Raw genomic sequence first — 21317 nt, forward strand, 5'->3', positions numbered from 1 at the left:
GAATACTAACGGGTGCTTGTAACTCACCTTTTTAAACTAATATCTGACACATGGATGAATTACGGGGTCTTATAAAAATAGCAGCAAAGCATTCAATGTTACAAATTTAACTTCTGTCTAGGGAAATATTGCTAATCTTTTATACAACTTATCTCTCCCTTTTTTATAAATACTTCCCTAAATTCTCCCCATTCTTCCAGATAGAGTTCATTCTCTCCCAGGCACTTCACTCTCTGCAGACCCATAAGTTCTTTTAGTTCTTATCAAATTGTATGATTGTTCATTAGTTCCAAATTTGTCTTCTCAATTTGACTATAAATCTCAAGTAAAAGACTCCATATTGTTTATGACAGACACTTCATAAGTCTTTGTTGAAGGGATAAGGGAATAAGTACATAAACAAATACCATTCCTCCTCTCGGTGAAAAGGGTTAATGTTTAATAGATTGTTGAGATAGGTCTATCTCAACATGTGAAACTGACATGTGAAACTCTCTACTGAAGTATAAAGAACTAAGATGTAAGTGCATGCCTAGTTTGAAGGCTAAATGTCTGACATAAGCCTACCTTCATGATTTGTCCTATCAGCTATATTTAAGAGTGCCAGCATGTCTTCCTTCTCAGGATACCATAAAGATAAACAGAACTTCTAAGGTGAACTCTTCCCTTGGCTAAAAACCATAAAGCTTTCTGTTTCATCATTATAAATAAAGATATAAAGGAAATACATGTTGAAGTTGAAGGTAAATATCTACAGTTAAGTAACTCTTTTGTGTCAATTTTGTTGTTGTTGTTATATATTGCTTCTCTTCCCCTTCACACAAATTTGTGAACCTCCAAAGAATAGTCAGTTTTGGGCTGCAAAACTGCAGTCACTTCTCAGCCTTTCACACATGCTTTGGTTATTCATTTACTGATCTTTATGATATCGTGTGAAACAACTGTGCTAAGTTAGACTCAACTCTTCTGCAGAACTTCAGTAGGGAATTGTAATGCATCTGCAAAATATGATGTTGGGACTGAGTTGGGCCTTCCTGCAGTACTTTTTTTTAAATTATAAGCAACAGGAACAAACTGTTAGGGAAATGTCTTCTCAATTCCCTCAACTATGCATTTAGCAGATTTCTACTATATGGCTTTCTGTTCATTAACATTCATGCCATTGTCTATAAGCTCATGTTTCAGTGTTTGCTTTGGATTTGCCTTGCTGAAATATTTCCCCTTCTTCTTTTTCTTACAGCTTCTTCTGGAGCCTTGATTGTTCCTTTTGATTTTAGCAGAATACACCAGGAGGATAATTACTAAAAACTTATTTATAAACACAATTTACAGATAATTTTTTCTAAAAAGAAATACACATATAAGGCCACTTTTCATGGATCAGGAAAACTTTGTGAAAGATACACTTACTGAATTCAGTGCCTTCCCCCAATCTCCCAGTGTTATTTCAAAAGGAAAGAAACAGTTGTAAATACCTGCATTTCCTGTTGTGAGTTGTTTATTTCTTAATGAAAAGTCTTCTCTCTGAATCTAAGTATAATCTGAGAGATTAGTCAGTAGGACATGGGCTTTATGTTTTTGTTTTTATTTTTTTCTATTAAAGATGACAGTTTGCACAGGAATACCCAAACTATCCTATTTGGTTCCTCCTCATGATAAAACTACATAAATTTCTCAGAGCTCACACATACTGAATTTGGGACTACAAGGTTAAAGTGTGGCTGTATTTTCTTGAGAAAATTTGGCCGACCCATATATGTATTTAATTTATCCCTTAGGTTTCATCATGATTACGTTCTAAACAGATAAATAGAGACTATGTAGCGTCATAGACATTCTAAAACATTTTAATTCCATTTTGACATTTTGTCTCTTTCCTCTTTGTATCTATACAGATTTCCTAACATATAATAGTTGTAAAATTATTTTGTTTGAAAGGACAAAGGTGGAAGGAAGGAAGGAAGGAAGGAAGGAAGGAAGGAAGGAAGGAAGGAAGGAAGGGAAGGAAAGAAAGGGAGGAAGGGAGGAAGGGAGAAAGGGAAGAAGGAAGAGATGCAGATGTGGTGAGCAGAGAGAGAAGAGAGGAATCTTTGGTTTTCCTTCCAACTTATTTCTGTACTATTTCTAGAAGTCACCAGAGAATGCTCCCCAAATACTTCCATAGAATGTCCCAGATTTCTTCCAGACTCTCCCATATCAAGATGAAAATGCATCAGGAAGCTTTACCATGACCATTGCAGTATGACCCTATGGCTTATGGTGCTTCCTGTTATGCTAACACATATATATGGAATCTAAAAAGAAAAAAAAAAAGGTTCTTAAGAACCTAGGGGCAGGACAGGAATGAAGACGCAGACCTATCAGAGAATGGACTTGAGGGGAGGGGGAAGGGTAAGCTGGGACGAAGTGAGAGAGTGGCATGGACATATATACACTACCAAATGTAAAACAGATAGCTAGTGGGAAGCAGCCGCATAGCACAGGGAGATCAGCTCGGTGCTTTGTGACCACCTAGAGGTGTGGGGTAGGGAGGGTGGGAGGGAGACGCAAGAGGGAGGAGATATGGGGATGTATGTATATGTATAGCTAATTCACTTTGTTAGAAAGCAGAAACTAACACACCATTGTAAAGCAACTGTACTCCAATAAAGATGTTAAAGAAAAAAAAAGACATGGAAATAACCTAAATATCCACCGACAGATGAATGGATAAATAAAATGTTGTATTACCATTCAGTGAAATGTTATTCTGCCTTTAAAAAGGTGGAAATCCTGCCATTTGTAACAACATGAATGGATCTGGAGGACATTATGCTAAGTGAAATAAACCAGACAAAGACAAAAAAAAAAAGCATTTACACCGTGTCAAAACAACTTGCAGAAGTCTGTGTGATGAAGCAAAGAGGACGGGATTCCCCTTTATCAAGGTTTCTCAATGGTGGCACTATTGACATTTTGGACCAGACAATTCTTTGTGGCAGGGGGGCCTGTCTTGTGCATTGTCAGATGTTTAGCAGCATCCCTGGCCTTTACCCACTAGCTGCCAGTAGCAAACCTACCCCTGAGTCATGATAATCACCAATGTCTCCAGACATTGCCAGATGCCACCCAGGGGAGGGTGAGAATTGCCTCCAGTTGAAAAGCATTGCCCTATATACACACTTATCTTGTACAACAGTCATAGCATGTCACAGATTTTTCAGTGGGATGGGGAACCACTCTTTAAATTTCCCCCCAAGGGTCAAGCACAGATCATTTTGGGCCACTGAGAGATCAACCTCAAAACAGACTCTGTGATAGGGCCCAGTTCTACCTCTCCCCAACACCCCCAATCCCTCCACATGCATAGCTCTGAGTTGCTCTCCCTTCTTCCAGTCATTCATCTCTCTCTCACTCAGTGATCTCTAATCAACCCATCGTCAGATAGTTTGAATTTAAATTTGAAAGTGTCAGTAAACCAGCAAAGTATATGTCAGCTGTGTATTACTTCCCCAATAATAGAGTTATAGTCTAGGCCCCATTGTAGATGATTCTGCAACAGAACCTGATGAGATTCATACTATGACTACTTATAAAGGACGATGATTAAATTCTCATGAGACAGAATAGGAAAATGTGTTGAGGTTAAGAGGTTAGCTTCTGAATATGAATATCCTGGGTTAGAATCCCATCTGTGCTACTTATTCGATATCTGTAACTCTGGACAAACAATTGCTCTTTGCCTCATTTGTGGCCATCTGTAAAATGGGCATAATAATAGTAACTGTAACTGTTGCATGGAACTGTTATGATGTTGAAATAATAGTCTATCTGAGAAGTCATTTAGAAGAATGTTTAATATATATTAAGTATTTTTCTTATATGCATGATAATAGTATATCTTATAACAGTACCTCCTACACAAAAATACACATACAACACAACATGCACACACACAAGACAACCAAAAACTCTCAACTTATTTTACTGTTGTCATTAACTTTGTTATTAAATAAAATGTCATGTTACATTGTTTGACCTGTCTTACACTAGTGAATGCTTACAGTAGCATTTTTGATTTGCTTTTATTTCCATGTCAATCAATAAATGCTTAAGCAGCATGCTACTCTTTTCAAATCTGTTCTTCAAACTTGTTTTAAAGAAGGAAATATTTAGTTGTTGTTATTATGATTAGCACTAACTTTAGGTTTACTATCAGTGGTCTTTCCAGTGGCCTTAATTCTCTTGGTTCATAGCATCTCATCCACTGACACACTGTTCCTCATATTTATTCAAATTTTTGAAAAGAAATATTTATGCAAAGGAGCATATATAAGTAATAGGAGGAAGAATAAATAAATGGTTTTCGATGATTTATAGATTATGATAGGCAAAATGGAGAAAAAGAGAGAACAAGGTGATGGGAAGGATTGTGTGATGGCTCCAGGTTTACATCCCATAAAGTGTACCAAATAGGAAATTCAGAAGAAGGAAGTATTCTTGGAGGAAAGATGGTAAGTCCAATTTAGACAGAGAGAGAGAGAAAAGAGAAGTTAAGTAGGAGTCTGGTGCTATTTTGACCTTGGCTCATAGTAAAGACTATGAGCATTCTCCACATAATTATTACAGGAGATTTTGAAGAAAATCTGCAAAGGAATCCAAAATTAACTAAAACTTTGGAAGCCCAGAGAAAATATGTGGATAGATTTGTTAACGGTACAAATAAGTTTCCATTAACAGTCTGGATTTCCTAAGAAAAAGTACATAGTCAGTTTATTACAATGTCATTTAAATTAAAAGGACTAATGATGTACTGCTCATGCAAAACTAGAACAGGTTCCATTACTCCTTTAACTAGTTTCATTTCTAAATATCACTGTCATTTATCTATAAAAATCAATAAGACAAATGGCATCTATGGTTTTCAGAGGCAGAAGAGATATTGTAGCTTCATTTAATAGATGAGGAAACCAAATTTCAGCTGACTTAAATAATGTATCTGAAGACTGGTGCCTATAAACGGTAAAGCAGGAACTAAAAACCAGGGTTTCTTAATTCTGCTTTAATGTTGACCCATATTACTTCCTATCCATTCACTTTCGGTAGACACTTAATAAATATCTCTGTAAAAAATGTAAAGAAGTTAACTTCTCTGCCCATTACATCAAAGCAGATACAATCTCAAGGAGCAGTCTTCTAGAATCAGTAAAGTGTTAAAATACTGCTTTTATCGAAAAGCTTTTGTAAAAGGTTGTTTGACAAACTGCACAAGGACTCCTTGTCTATCAAAATCACAAAATGCCATTTAGGCAAGAATAGCAGATAATATTACAAGTAGTCTAAAAGCAAAGCAAAGAAAAGGGGACACCCAGCTGTGCCTCTCCTCCTCGTGAGCAATAGCTGGTTTGTGTTTTTTCACAGACTAGTACTAGGAAATAGGCAGGGAAATAAAAGTGGCATTATCCTTGTTTTACTGAAAAGAAAACAAAAATCAGAAAAAGATAAAAGGATATACCTGAAATCACACAGATAGTCCATTAAAGAACAAAGAGGATTCAATTGCTTTTGGCTATCCTTTCCAATAGGTTATGCTACCACCTATTATATAAATGTGAACAATTAAATTGGAGAGTGGCTCAAAAGCAAATTAAATCTTTAATTTGCTTCTCTTACTATAAAAAGAACCCATGTTGAAGCTTCACTATAATGTGACTCACTGTGGTGCAGAATTTAATACACTAAGTTCATCTTTAGAATTAACTTCCGGAACTTGTCCACTAGAATTCTTGGAGAAGCTGATCATAACATAATATGAATTTGACTCACCATCCAGATTAAGCCTAAGAAAGCTGCCACAGAGAAATAACGACTCTTTAAAGAAGCTAGTAGTCAACATTTTACTTCTGCTATAATTCTATATTTGTATACAGGTCTCAAACACTTTGCCATTGCCCATATAATATTATCTAGTCACATCTGTAAAATGGGATAATGATAGTACTCTGCCTCACAGGGTTATAATAAGTATTAAATGAGTAATACTTTAAAGCACTTGAAATATAAGTATTTGTTAAAATAAAAAAATAAAACAAAGAGTTCATTTTCTTCCATGCTGTGCTTTTAGTGTACCTAACTAAATATTTGCCATTTTTCAGACTTAGGCTATTTTCTAACAACCAAAAGGTAAAGGAAAACATTAGGATAGAAAAATATGTTTAACAAAGGTCACTTAAGGATCTTATCTCTAAAAGCTTTCCTGTACTGAAGGAATTCCTTCCTTCCTTCCTTCTTTCCTTCCCTCCCTCCCCCCTACATCCTTCCTTCCTTCCTTCCTCCCTCCCTCCCTCCCTCCCTTCCTTCCTTTCTTTTCACACAAAAGAGGAAGAAACAATTTTCTCTATAAATTTCCAGAAATGTAAAGGGACATAATGAGTAATTACCTGGAATTCCTAATTAAGTGTATCAGAGCAGTGGGTGCTTCTTGCTTTATTTTATCATCCAATAATATTTCCAAGAAACGACATCCTCTTACACAAGGGTCTAAAATGCAAAGTAATTATAATTCTGATGGCCTTGAATCTGAGCAGAAAATGACACAAAAGTGTGAAGTTTCCTTGAATGTCCCTGAGGGTTTAAAGGTGTAAAAGTATTGAATGTGTATAAAGAATACAAGGAGGCTGCTGCATCCCATTTTCTTGAATCACAAATTGACAGGACAAACCCAAGAAGTGGCCCTTGGCGCTAGTTGATATTCAAGGTATGTGGTGAGCTAAGGAGGCTTAAAAATTCAGGGCTGAAAAATTACTAGACCTACTGAATGCATTCAGATAAGGAAATAAGAGTAAAAAGCAGGACTTCCTACTTGAAAATTTGAGATCTCAGTGTCTTAGTCTGTTCAGGCTGCTATTATAAAATACCACAGACTGGGTGGCTTACAAGCAACAGACATTTATTTCTCACAGTTCTGGAGGCAGGAGGTTTGAGATCAGCGAGCCAGCATAGTCAGGTGAGCGCTCTCTTCCAGATCGCAGATTTCTCACTGTGTCCTCACAAGGAGGAATCTCTGGGGCCTCTTTTATAAGGGCCTTAATCCCATTCATGGGTCTTCTTCACCCTCATGACCTAAACACAGCCCAAATGACCCACCTCCTAATACTACATCACCTTTGGGGGTTAAGATTTCAATATATGAATTTTGGGAGAACACAAACACTCAGCCCATGGCACTCAACCTAAAGTAAAATATTTCTTTAAGCTATGGCACGAAGCTTCATTTGAGTTCTAAATGGCTGAACCATGTTACGTAAAGATTGTGCTATATATAAAGGGCTGTTACCCTCACAACTACACTACTTTGTGAACAGGAAAACAAGTAGTATAAGGAAAGAAACACAACAACTAAGACTAAGTTACCTAGACTAAAAACAAGTAGAATTCTTTCAATTTACAATGTTGCTTCATTTCTAACCCACATTCATCAAATTAGGGATATGAAAAAGCAACTTAAAGGTTACAAATTGAACCCTTCCTGATTCAGTTTCACATATTATGCCTATGAACCTCAAAGTTTTGGTATTAAGAGGTCCTAATTTATAGGATCTGCTAAAGATGCAGCTGAAGCCCCATGCCAATGTTGATTTAAGGAACAGTTTAAAATAACATTCCCACAGCAGATCCTAAGATATTTTATGACATCATTAAAATGTTGTGGGAAATAGTTCAGATTTTGAATTTACACTAACCTGGATTCAAACACCGACTCTAATTGCTTGTAACTTTGGGAACATCTTTGAATATGTTTAATCACAGCTTCCTCACCTGTAAAATGAATATAATACTATCAGCCACATAACTTTGTGGGAAATAAATAAGATAATTTATGTGAAGCATTTATAAAGTAAACAGTCAGCAAACGGAAGCTATTTTTATTGACCTAAAAAGGGAAAAATCCAATTTCCATTAACCATATTAGTCTCTTATCACAATATGTATGAAATGATAAAAGTATTTCACAGGTCCTGTTGAAATTAAATGAAAGTGCTTCTCCTCTTTAATTAAAGGGAGATGATATAAAGCCCTAGATTAGGGACTCCTACCTCCAGATATCTGTGTTTAATACCTATAAATACTTTTAGTAGAATTTTCTCTACTGAATATGTTATTACATGGTGATGACGTCACTGTAGTTTAAAAAGCCCTTTTGAGTTGCTTTTCTTTTACTGTCTTTCTAACAAGGCATTTCCCTTCTTATTTGAGTACAGTTAGCTTTAAGTTCAGGAAGTAATGATTTGCCTTTGACATTTTATCACATGAACTGTCTAGTTAAGGTCAGATTATCCAGCTTTCCGAAAAGATTAGAAAGCTGGGATGGTAGGGGTGAATCAGATCTTCCCTTTGGCTGAAGTAATACTCTCAGTTTATATATTGAAGGTACCCGCCCCCAGGTGTAAATTAATATATATACCCAATGACACAGTGTCTAGAAGCTCAGTTGGCACGATGAAGCAACCCTTGTTTCATATTGTTGTTTTGCTGTTTTTGAGGTGAGTAGCTATACTGCTGAGTTTTCTTTTGGAGACTGAATTAGGGACCTAAGTTCAATGTATGATGTTGGTCTAATTAGAGTACTGTCCATAACAGTTCCACATATAGAGTCCACAGAAATAGCTTCTAAAGTACAACTACACAACTCCTTCAAGGCAAATGTGGAGGGTAGAATAAACTCTAAATTGCACATAATTTACCTGACCTAACTTTTTAAAATTTAATTGTTATAATCAAATTCTCCATGAATTCAGCTCTCCAAATTTCCATCTCTGCATATATCAAATGGACAGAAAGTTAAACAAGGAGCAAAGAATTAAAAGTATCACCCTCTGTTCCTCTGTATTTCTTTCTAATTAAGAGAGATGTTAATTGAAATCTGAGTGACACAGACCCTGTGCAGAAATCTCCTGAGTATTGTAATTGGTTTGTGGAGCTGTCGCCCCAGGGTCATTCACTGGAATGATTCCTACCTGGGTTGGGAGTGACTGAAGAGCCTCACCTAAAAAGCAACCTCAAGTTTATGAAATATGATTGCCAGGGGAAAAGCAAATATATCCACAGCCAAATTAGATTTTCTTTAAACATTTATGGAGAAAGTATTTGAGGTCAGATGCTTTTGCTAAGCAGTTCACCTCAGTGGTCCTTTCCCCAAGCAAATTCCCATAACTCAGTTTAATCACATCTAGACCTATTAATGGCTTCACATCACCTACAGAACCAAGCAGAATATTTCAAGACTTTGGCACCAGGCTCCAACTACCTTTCCTATTCCTCCTTTTACATCCACAGTATGCTTCAACCAAACTCTGTTCCCCATACTTGCACGCCCTTGTGTCTTCCCACCAAATAGGTTTGTTCACATTCACTGGACAACTCTTCTGCTTTCTTCTTTTCTCTGGAATAACAAATGCTTACCAAATCCCACCAGACCTTCAAGACTCAGACCAAATACCATGTGCTCCAATAAATCCTCTTTTGATCCTTTTGGCTGAAAATAATATCACCCGCTTTGAACTCTCTTACTCTTCACCTGTATCTCCCACTGATTGTTCCCTCTATACCTAAAATCCTAAGCTCCTTGAGGAAGATGCTGTCTTGTTAATTCCTGAAGCCCCAGTGTTTACCCCATGTTAGCTACTAACTGAGTATTCATGAAATAAATTTTGGACTCAAAATAAATTATAAATTAACAATTAAAAATATCTCTTTAAAAGCTTTACGTAGGATAGTTTCAGGACAGACTGTATAATCATTTTTCTTTGCATTAATTTAGAAAGAAATGAAATAAGGATAATTAAAGGGAAAGAAGACAAAAATATGGAGTAATTAAAACATCAAATTTTAAACTAGAAGATAAAATTAACATTTTACATATTTCCACCTTATAATACAAAGCATTGAGTATATCTTAAAAATATACATAATATATATGACATAATATAATAAAACATAATGTCAAATTTAATGTACATTTGTCTTCATTTACTAATATCAAAATCTTTGACAAGTCTTTTGTCTTAAGCCTAACTTAAATCAATGAATATCAGCTTATGCCAAGCAAGGCAGAATGTTAGGCATTAAAGTGATAAAAATACATGATGCAACCCTTACTCTTGAGAATGCCATAAACAATTCACATTCAAACAAACTAATATAAAAAATAGGATACACAGATTCCAAGAGTGTTCAAAAAATGTTATGAGGTTTTAAAGTCTGGAAAAGAAAGATGCTGTCTTAGTGTGTTCAAGCTTCTATAACAAAAAACCAGAGACTGGGTGGATTATAAATAACAAACATTTATTTTTCGCAATTCTGGAAGCTGGGAAGTCCAAGATCATGGCAGACAGGCAGATTCAGTGTCTGGTGAGAACTCATATCCTGGTTCATAGATAGTCCTCTTTGTGGGCCACATGGTGGAAAGGGCAAGCTAGCTCTCTAGTATCACTTTTATAAGGGCACTAATCCCATTCATGAGGGCTCTACCCCCATGACCTAAGGACCTCCCAAAGGCTCCACCTCCTATACCATCACATTGGGCATTAGTTTCAATACATGAATTTGGGGGGAACACAAACATTCAGTCTGTTGCAGATGCTTTCCTTGAGAATTTGTGGAATAGGAAACAAAATGGGAGAAAGAGAAAAAATGGATCTACATGGAGATAGGGGTAGAGAATTCAATGCAGAAAAGAACATAAGCAAAGACATCAAGGCAAGACATTTTCCAGAATTAATCCAGTTTGCCAGAAATGTAAGATGCAAGTGGTTAGTAATCAAAATAATACTACCTAATATCTTTTGAGCAGGTCCCATGTGCTGGGTATTGTTATAAGAACTTTACATATCTTAAGTTCATTTAATTTTTATAACATCCATAAAAGTTGAGAGTTACATTTTCTTTTAATAGATGGGGGAAAAGAGGCACAGTAAGTAGAAATGAGAATTACAATTTAGAATATAAGCTGAAATCATGTTGCAAACTGCATGGAGAAGGTAATGCCTGATCCTGTGTGTAGAGAACTAAAAGGAAGGAAGATGAAGATGGCAGAGGATATAATTGAGGGAGAAGAGAAACCATGGAAAAGGCATGGGGAGCGTATGTACATGCATGATGAGGAAGGAGCAAGAGAAAAGTGTGGAAAATTTGTTTTCGTTGGAGACTGCTATGTAAACAGATTATATATACGGTTTGGCAAATATCATGAAGAGCTTGTATACCAGGTTGACAGTCTTTCTTCTTTAAGGAGCTTGCTGGTTTTAGAAAATAAATGATGTACAGATTTTCATTTTAAATAGGTCACCCAGACTCTGTGGCAGAAGAACAGGACACAGCTGGTATTGTCCTGTGGGGAGATGAGGAAAGAGGCTGGTCAACCCTGAGCGGTGCCGCTGACAGGATCTTGGTGCTCCGGCCAGGTGTCATGCCTGTGCCTCTGAAGTGGCAGAGCCGAGTTCAGGACACAGGTCCACCAGAGACCTCCCGGCCCAACATAATATCAATCGGCGAGAGCTCTCCAGGAGATCTCCGTCTCAACGCTAAGAACCAGCTCCACTCAACGACCAGCAAACTCCACTGCTGGACACCCTATGCCAAAAAACTAGCAAGACAGGAACACAACCCCACACATTAGCAGAGAGGCTGGCTAAAATCATAATAACTTCACAGACACCCCCAAACACACCACCAGACGTGGTCTTGCCCACCAGAAAGACAAGATCCAGCCTCATCCACCAGAACAGGCACCAACCAGTCCCTTCCACCAGGAAACCTACACAAACCACTAAACCAACATTACCCACAGGGGCAGACACCAAACACAATGGGAACTATAAACCTGAAGCCTGTGTAAAGGAGATCCCAAACACAGTAAGTTAAGCAAAATGAGAAGACACAGAAACACACAACAGATGAAGGAGCAAGGTAAAAACCCATGAGACCAAACAAATGAAGAGAAAATAGGCAGTCTACCCAAAAAAGAATTCAGAGTAATGATAGTAAAGATGATCCAAAATCTTGGAAACAGAATGGAGAAAATACAAGAAATGTTTAACAATGACCTAGAAGAACTAAAGAGAAAACAAACAATGATGAACAACACAAAAAATGAAATTTACAATTCTCTAGAAGGAATCAATAGCAGAAAAATTGAGGCAGAAGAACAGATAAAGTGACCTGGAAGATAAAATAGTGCAAGTAACTACTTTAGAGCAGAAAAAACAAAAAAGAATGAAAAGAATTGAGGACAGTCTCAGAAACAACTGGAACAACATTAAACGCACAAACATTCGAATTATAGGGGTTCCAGAAGAAGAAGAAGAGAAAAAGAAAGGGACTGAGAAAATATTTGAAGAGATTACAGTTGAAAACTTCCCTAATATGGGAAAGGAAATAGTCAATCAAGTTCAGGAAGCACAGAGAGTCCCATATAGGATAAATCCAAGGAGAAACAGGCCAAGACACATATTAATCAAACTATCAAAAATTAAATACAAAGAATACATATTAAAAGCAGCAAATAACATACAAGGGAATCCCCATAAGGTTAACAGCTGATCTTTCAGCAGAAACTCTGCAAGCCAGAAGGGAGTGGCAGGACATATTTAAAGTGATGAAAGGGAAAAACCTACAACCAAGATTACAATACCCAGCAAGGATTCATTCAGGTTTCACGGAGAAATTGAAACCTTTACAGACAAGCAAAAGCTAAGAGAATTCAGCACCACCAAACCAGCTCTACAACAAATGCTAAAGAACTTCTCTAGGCAGGAAACACAAGAGAAGGAAAAGACCGACAATAACAAACCCAAAACAATTAAGAAAATTGTAATAGGAACATACATATCAATAACTACCCTAAATGTAAATGGATTAAATGCTCCCACCAAAAGACATAGACTGGCTGAATGGATTCAAAAACAAGACCCGTATATATGCTGTCTACAAAACACCCAATTCAGACCTAGGGACACATACAGACTGAGATTGAGGGGATGGAAAAAGATATTCCATGCAAGTAGAAATCAAAAGAAGGCCGGAGTAGCAATACTCATATCAGACAAAATAGACTTTAAAATAAAGACTATTAAAAGAGACAAAGAAGGACACTACATAATGATCAAGGGATCAATCCAAGAAGAAGATAAAACAACTGTAAATATTTATGCACCCAACACAGGAGCACCTCAACACATAAGGCAAATGCTAACAGCCATAAAAGGGGAAATCAACAGTAACACAATGACAGTAGGGGACTTTAACACCTCACTTTCACTAATGGACAGATCATCCAAAATGAAAATAAATAAGGAAACACAAGCTTTAAAAACTATATTAAACAAGATGGACTTACTTGATATTTATAGGACATTCCATCCACAAACAACAGAATACACTTTCTTCTCAAGTGCTCATGGAACATTTTCCAGGATAGATCATATCTTGGGTCACAAATCAAGCCTTGGTAAATTTAAGAAAATTGAAATCATATCAAGTATCTTTTCCGACCACTATGGTATGAGACTAGATATCAATTACAGGGAAAAATCTGTAAAAAAATACAAACACATGGAGCCTAAACAATACACTACTAAATAACCAAGAGATCACTGAAGGAATCAAAGAGGAAATCAAAATATACCTAGAAAAATATGACAAGGAAAACACAATGACCCAAAGCCTATGGGATGCAGCAAAAGCAGTTCTAAGAGGGAAGTTGATAGCAATAAAATCCTACCTCAAGAAACATATCAAATACACAACCTAACCTTAACCTAAAGCAATTAGAGAAAAAGAACAAACAAAACCCCAAAGTTAGCGGAAGGAAAGAAATCATAAAGATCAGATCATAAATAAATGAAAAAGAAAAGAAGGAGGGCTTCCCTGGTGGCGCAGTGGTTGAGAGTCCGCCTGCCGATGCAAGGGACACGGGTTCGTGCCCTGGTCCAGGAAGATCCCACATGCCGCGGAGAGGCTGGGCCCGTGAGCCAAGGCCGCTAAGCCTGGGCATCCGGAGCCTGTGCTCCGCAATGGGAGAGGCCACAACAGTGAGAGGTCCGCGTACCACAAAAAAAAAAAAAAAAAAATCTTCCAACAAACAAAAGCCCAGGACCAGATGGCTTCACAGGTGAATTCTATCAACATTTAGAGAAGAGCTAACACCTATCCTTCTCAATCTCTTCCAAAATATAGCAGAGGGAGGAACACTCTCAAATTCATTCTACAAGGCCACCATCACCCTGATACCAAAACTAGACAAAGACGTCTCAAAGAAAGAAAACTAGAGGCCAATGTCGCTGATGAACACAGATGCAAAAATCCTCAAAATACTAGCAAACAGAATCCAACAGCACATTAAAAGGATCACACACCACGATCAAGTGGGGTTTATCTCAGGAATGCAAGGATTCTTCAATATATGCAAATCAATCAATGTGACAAAACATATTAAAAAATTGAAGGAGAAAGACCGTACAATCATCTCAAGAGATGTAGAAAAAGCTTTTGACAGAGTTCAACATGCATTTATGATAAAAAACCCTCCAGAAAGTAGGCACAGAGGGAACTTACCTCAACACAATAAAGGCCATATATGACAAACCCACAGCCAACATCGTTCTCAATGGTGAAAAACTGAAACGATTTCCACTAAGATCAGGAACGAGACAAGGTTGCCCACTCTCATCACTATTATTCAACATACTTTTGGAAGTTTTAGCCACAGCAATCAGAGAAGGAAAAGAAATGAAAGGAATGAAAATCAGAAAATAATAAGTAAAATTGTCACTGTTTGCAAATGACATGATACATAGAGAATCCTAAAGATGCTCCCAGAAAAGTACTATAGGTAATCAACGAATTTGGTAAAGTAGAAGGATACAAAATTAATGCACAGAAATCTCTTGCATTCCTATACACTAATGATGAAAAATCTGACAGAGAAATTAAGGAAACACTCCCATTTACCATTGGAACAAAAAGAATAAAATACCTAGGAATAAGCTTACCTAAGGAGACAAAAGACCTGTATGCAGAAAACTATAAGACACTGATGAATGAAATTAAAGATGATACAAACAGATGGAGAGAAATACCATGTTCTTGGATTGGAAGAATCAACATTGTGAAAATAACTATACTATCCAAAGCAATCTACAGATTCAATGCAATCCCTATCAAACTACCAATGTCATTTTTTTACAGAACTAGAACAAAAAATTTCACAATTTGTATGGAAACACAAAAGACCCCGAATAGCCAAAGCAATCTTCAGAAAGAAAAACGGAGCTGGGGGAATTGAGCTCCTTGACTTCAGACTGTTCTACAGAGCTACAGTAATCAAGACAGTATGGTACTGGCACAAAAACAGAAATGTAGATCAATGGAACAAGATAGAAAGTCCAGAGATAAACCCACACACATATGGTCACCTTCTCTTTGTTAAAGGAGGCAAGAATATATATGGAGCAAAGACAGCCTCTTAAATAAGTGGTGCTGGGAATACTGGACAGCTACATGTAAAAGAATGAAATCAGAACACTCCCTAACACCATACAGAAAAATAAACTCAAAATGGATTAAAGACCTAAATGTAAGGTCAGACACTAAAACTCTTGGAGGAAAACATAGGCAGAACACTCTATGACATAAATCACAGCAAGACCCTTTTTGACCCACCTCCTAGAGAAATGGAAAAAGAATTAAAAATAAAAAAATGGGACCTAATGAAACTTAAAAGCTTTTGCACAGCAAAGGAAAACATAAACAAGATGAAAAGACAACCCTCAGAATGGGAGAAAATATTTGCAAACGAAGCAACTGACAAAGGATTAATCTCCATAATATATAAGCAGCTCATGCAGTTCAATATCCAAAAACAAACAACCCAATCCAAAAATGGGCAGAAGATCTAAATAGACATTTCTCCAAAGAAGATATACAGACTGCCAACAAACACATGAAAGAATGCTCAACATCATTAATCATTAGAGAAATGCAAATCAAAACTAAAATGAGGTAACACCTCATACCAGTCAGAATGGCCACCATCAAATAATCTACAAACAATAAATGCTGGAAAGGGTGTGCAGGAAAGGGAACCCTCTTGCACTGTTAGTGGGAAAGTAAATTGATACAGCCACTATGGAGAACAGCATGGAGGTTCCTTAAAAAATTAAAAATAGAACTACAATAAGACCCAGCAATCCTACTACTGGGCATATACCCTGAGAAAACCGTAATTCAAAAAGAGTCATGTACCACAATGTTCATTGCAGCTCTATGTAGAATAGCCAGGGCATGGAAGCAACCTAAGTGTCCATCGACAGATGAATGAGTAAAGAAGATGTGGCACATATATACATGGAATAATACTCAGCCATAAAAAAAATGAAATTGAGTTATTTGTAGTGAGGTGGATGGACTTAGAGACTGTCATACAGTGAAGTTAGTCAGAAAGAGAAAAACAAATACCATATACTAACACATATATATGGAATCTAAAATAAAAAATGGTTCTGAAGAACCTAAGGGCAGGACAGGAATAAAGACGCAGACGTAGAGAATGGACGTGAGGACACGGGGAGGGGGAAGGGTAAGCTGGGATGAAGTGAGAGAGTGGCATGAACATATATACACTACCAAATGTAAAATAGATAGTGGGAAGCAGCCACATAGCACAGGGAGATTAGCTCAGTGCTTTGTGACCACCTAGAGGGGTGGGATAGGGAGGGTGGGAGGGAGATGCATGAGGGAGGGGATATGGGGATACATGTATACATATAGCTGATTAACTTTGTTATACAGCAGAAACTAACACAACATTGTAAAGCAATTATACTCCAATAAAGATGTTTAAATAAATAAATAAATAAGTCACCCTTATGCTGTGTGGAGAGCAGATATGAAGAGAATTAGAGCTCGGGTAGGGAGACCAGATAGGAGGCCATCAGCAGTAATGTCCCAGAAAAAGATGATGAGACACAGATCTAAAATTATGATTGTAGGTAAGGAGAACAGGGAAAACGTGCCAGACTGTAATGTCCCAAAGTGTCTGCCACAACTCCCATCCCACAACTTCAACTCCCAATGTGACTTGCAGACTCCTCCCATCAAGAGGTGGGGTCAGTATTTCCTTCCCTTGTAATTACAGCAGAAGAAACACTATGTGACATCTGAGGTTAGGTCATAAAATGTGATACAGCTTCCACCTGATCCTCTTAAAATACTTGCTCTTAGAATCCAGCTGCCATCCTGTGTGGAAGCCCAAACTGTCCCCACATGAAAAACCCATATGGAAAGCCCACAGCCCAAAGCTGTAAATGCCAGCCCACAGCTCAGTTGAGGTCCCAGCCATGCCACACCATCAACTGCAAGATGTGAATGAAGATGCCTTCTGATGATTTCAAACCCCATCCTTCCAGTCTTTCTAGCTGAGCCCCAGACACCACCAAGCAGAGATTAGCCATCCCACTGTTATTTTATGCTCGTTGAGTTTGGGGATGATTTGTTACTGAAACAAGAGGGAATTGTTAAATATTAGAAGATGAAATCAAAAGGATTTAATAGTTTCTGAAAACTATAGCCTGAAGGGTTGAAGACTCTGAGGTTGGCAGAGGACAGGAGCCAGGAAAGCAAGGGATTTAAAGCAAATGTCTTCAAGTCTTTGTCAAGTTGAATTCCTAATAAAATGGCCCAAAGAGAAAACTGAATAACTTGGTCTCTCTTTAAAATATAAGAAATTACATTTTAAAATATTCGTATATGTACCAATAAATCCAATTCCAATCTGAGCCAAGTACCTGGCATGTTCAAAAGCAACATTCTGGAAATTATCATTTCAGGTAGGTAACACAATTTCTTTCCTAGAAAACTACAAATATTTTTAAATGTTTGGAACTTAATTTGGGGAAGTTTGAAGGAAGATAATCCCTTGCTTTGTTTTCCCCATCTTTTATGACTCCTATTTACTATGTAGAAATATATGTCATGTTTCCAAATAATCTGTCCAAACTTGCAGTAGCTAGACTTTTAAGATATATAACTTGGTCGGAATATGGCTGGATACCTGGTAGATTCTGAAAATGTGTTCCTTAGAATGCCAATCTTAAACAAATGGGCCCAACTGCTAAAACTGCTAAAAAAATAAACACTTTTTAAAATAAGTGATTTCATAAATCTTGATTTATTCTCAATATGTTTGGGGATTTTTCTGGGGGGGCCGTTCAGTTCTGCTAGATGATTTCCTTCATCAAAAGGTAACATCTAATTGTTTTTCCTTAAGGAAATAAAAAAACTGAAGGAGTATTTTCTCCTTGGTGCCAAACCACCTGCATGTGATAGCCAGCACATGACAAGCATCTTACTACAAAAGCATTCAGTATTTTCCCTGCACAATTAATCTAATTCAAACCAAACATAAAAAAACTTGGAGGGTAGCTTATCAACCAGATCCATGACACATCATTTGTGTTAGACTCTGACTTATACATGTCTTCTCATGTCCCCAAGTATGCCTTATGTGATTGATTGTTAAAGCTGCATTTAGTAATCATTAACTGCCAATAATTATTGAGTAACAAAATGCATACATACGTAGCAAACAGAGAATATTACACTTGCTCACTTCAGTAAGTCTCCTGGGAATGTGATGCTGAACAATATGATAGAATTACAGAAAACAAAATGCTTCTTTCTGTCGCTTAGAATAACACAATCACAGTCTTTCTGCCTCACTGTTCCAGACCTCTCCCTTGCCTAAAACTACCTCTAACAAATTCACTGACACAATTTGGGGATTAAGTTGATAAGTCATGGTCAAAGAGATGTACTCATAAAAATGATTAAACTGGTACATCCATATACAATCAGTAAGGTCAAGACACACCATATCTAGAATAAAAGCTGTTTTAATCATGTATATTTTTACGGAGGAAACCCAATATGTATATACTCTGTGTGTGTGTGTGTGTGAGCACGTGTGTGTGTGTCAGGAGCTATCTTCTAATATTTTTAATATATAACAAAGTCGTGGGTTATTGTAGTTTCTAACTTCATGCTTATTGAAAACCTTCAGCAGCACACGTTTTTAAAGTAATTGATGGTCAATATTGTATAATGTAATAGAAAATACTTCTTTGTTGCTAAGCTAAATGGACAATTTGGGGCATACATATTCATAAGGCTTTGGAATTTTCCCAATAAATGCTGCACCATGTAGGAAGAAGAATGGCCTTGCATTAAGCATATTTTGCTAATTGGCAATGCAACCTACCAACTCCCCTGAGTGTGCAACTCTTGAGAGATCATCTTCCAAGCCATGATGATTTCACAAGCTCTAATGCACTGGTTTTACATAATTAAATTTTAAAGTAAATTTAATGATATGCTCAAGAATCTCAGAAAATAGGTGTTATTACTGCAAACAGGGTAGCAAAAATGAATTTTCACATGTTTCTTCTATCTTCCGTCTAAAAGCCAGACTTAATGTGTACTTAAAGCAAATATATATACACTAAGTTCCACAGAAAGTGACCTTTCTTATAAATAAAAGAAAACAAGGAAGGAAGGAAGGGAGGGAAGTAAAGGAAGGAAGGGAAAGGGAGGGAGGGAGGGAGGGAGGGAGAGAGGAAGGACAGGAGGAAGGAAAGAAGGACCGAAAGGAAGGAAAGAAGGAAGGAAGGAAGGAAGGAAGGAAGAAAGAAAGGAAGGAAGAGAGAATGAAAAAGAGAAAGAACGATCAAGGAAAAATAAAATATATTAACTTTCTCAAACACAGCTTATTTTGGGGACTTTTACACATAAGTAGATTTAATATAATATTCCTTCTTTCCTCCTGGAAAGGAAAAGAATTCAAACTCTACTTTAAATTGTTATAGAAAGCTAGAACTTCAAGTGGTTTAACCAAACTTTACTATCATAATAAGTTAACAGACACACCAAAACACACCACTGGACATGGTCCTGCCCACCAGAAAGACAAGATCCAGCCTCGTCCACCAGAACACAGACACCAGTCCCTCCACCAGGAAGCCTACACAAACCACTGAACCAACCTTACGCACTGGGGGCAGACACCAGAAACAACAGGAGCTACAAACCTGCAGCCTGTGTAAAGGAGACCCCAAACACAGTAAGTTGAACAAAATGAGAAGACATAGAAACACACAACAGATGAAGGAGCAAGGTAAAAACCCATGAGACCAAACAAATGAAGAGAAAATAGGCAGTCTACCCAAAAAAGAATTCAGAGTAATGATAGTAAAGATGATCCAAAATCTTGGAAATAGAATGGAGAAAATACAAGAAACGTTTAACAACGACCTAGAGGAACTAAAGAGCAAACAAACAATGATGAACAGCACAACAAATGAAATTTAAAATTCTCTAGAAGGAATCAATAGCAGAATAACTGAGATAAAAGAACAGAAAAGTGACCTGGAAGATAAACTAGTGGAAAGAACTACCAGAGAGCAGAATAAAGAAAAAAGAATGAAAAGAATTGAGGACAGTCTCAGAGACCTCTGGGACAACATTAAATGCACCAACATTCGAATTATAGGGGTTCCAGAAGAAGAAGAAGAGAAAATGAAAGGGACTGAGAAAATATTTGAAGAGATTACAGATGAACACTTCCCTAATATGGGAAAGGAAACAGTCAATCAAGTCTGGGAAGCACAGAAAGTCCCATACAGGATAAATCCAAGGCCAAGACACATATTAATCAAACTATCAAAAATTAAATACAAAGAATACATATTAAAAGCAGCAAATAACATACAAGGGAATCCCCATAAGGTTAACAGCTGATCTTTCAGCAGAAACTCTGCAAGCCAGAAGGGAGTGGCAGGACATATTTAAAGTGATGAAAGGGAAAAACCTACAACCAAGATTACAATACCCAGCAAGGATCTCATTCAGATTTCACAGAGAAATTGAAACCTTTACAGACAAGCAAAAGCTAAGAGAATTCAGGACCACCAAACGAACTTTACAACCAATGCTAAAGGAACGTCTCTAGGCAGGAAACACAAGAGAAGGAAAAGACCCATATTAACAAACCCAAAACAATTAGGAAAATTGTAATAGGAACATACATATCAATAACTACCTTAAATGTAAATGGATTAAATGCTCCCACCAAAAGACATGGACTGGCTGCATGGATACAAAAACAAGACTCATATATATGCTGTCTACAAGAGACCCAATTCAGACCTAGGGACAACACATACAGACTGAAAGTGAGGAGATGGAAAAAGATATTCCATGCAAACAGAAATCAAAAGAAGGCTGGA

This window comes from Lagenorhynchus albirostris, chromosome 3 (assembly GCF_949774975.1).
Source record: "Lagenorhynchus albirostris chromosome 3, mLagAlb1.1, whole genome shotgun sequence".
NCBI lineage: Eukaryota > Metazoa > Chordata > Mammalia > Artiodactyla > Delphinidae > Lagenorhynchus > Lagenorhynchus albirostris.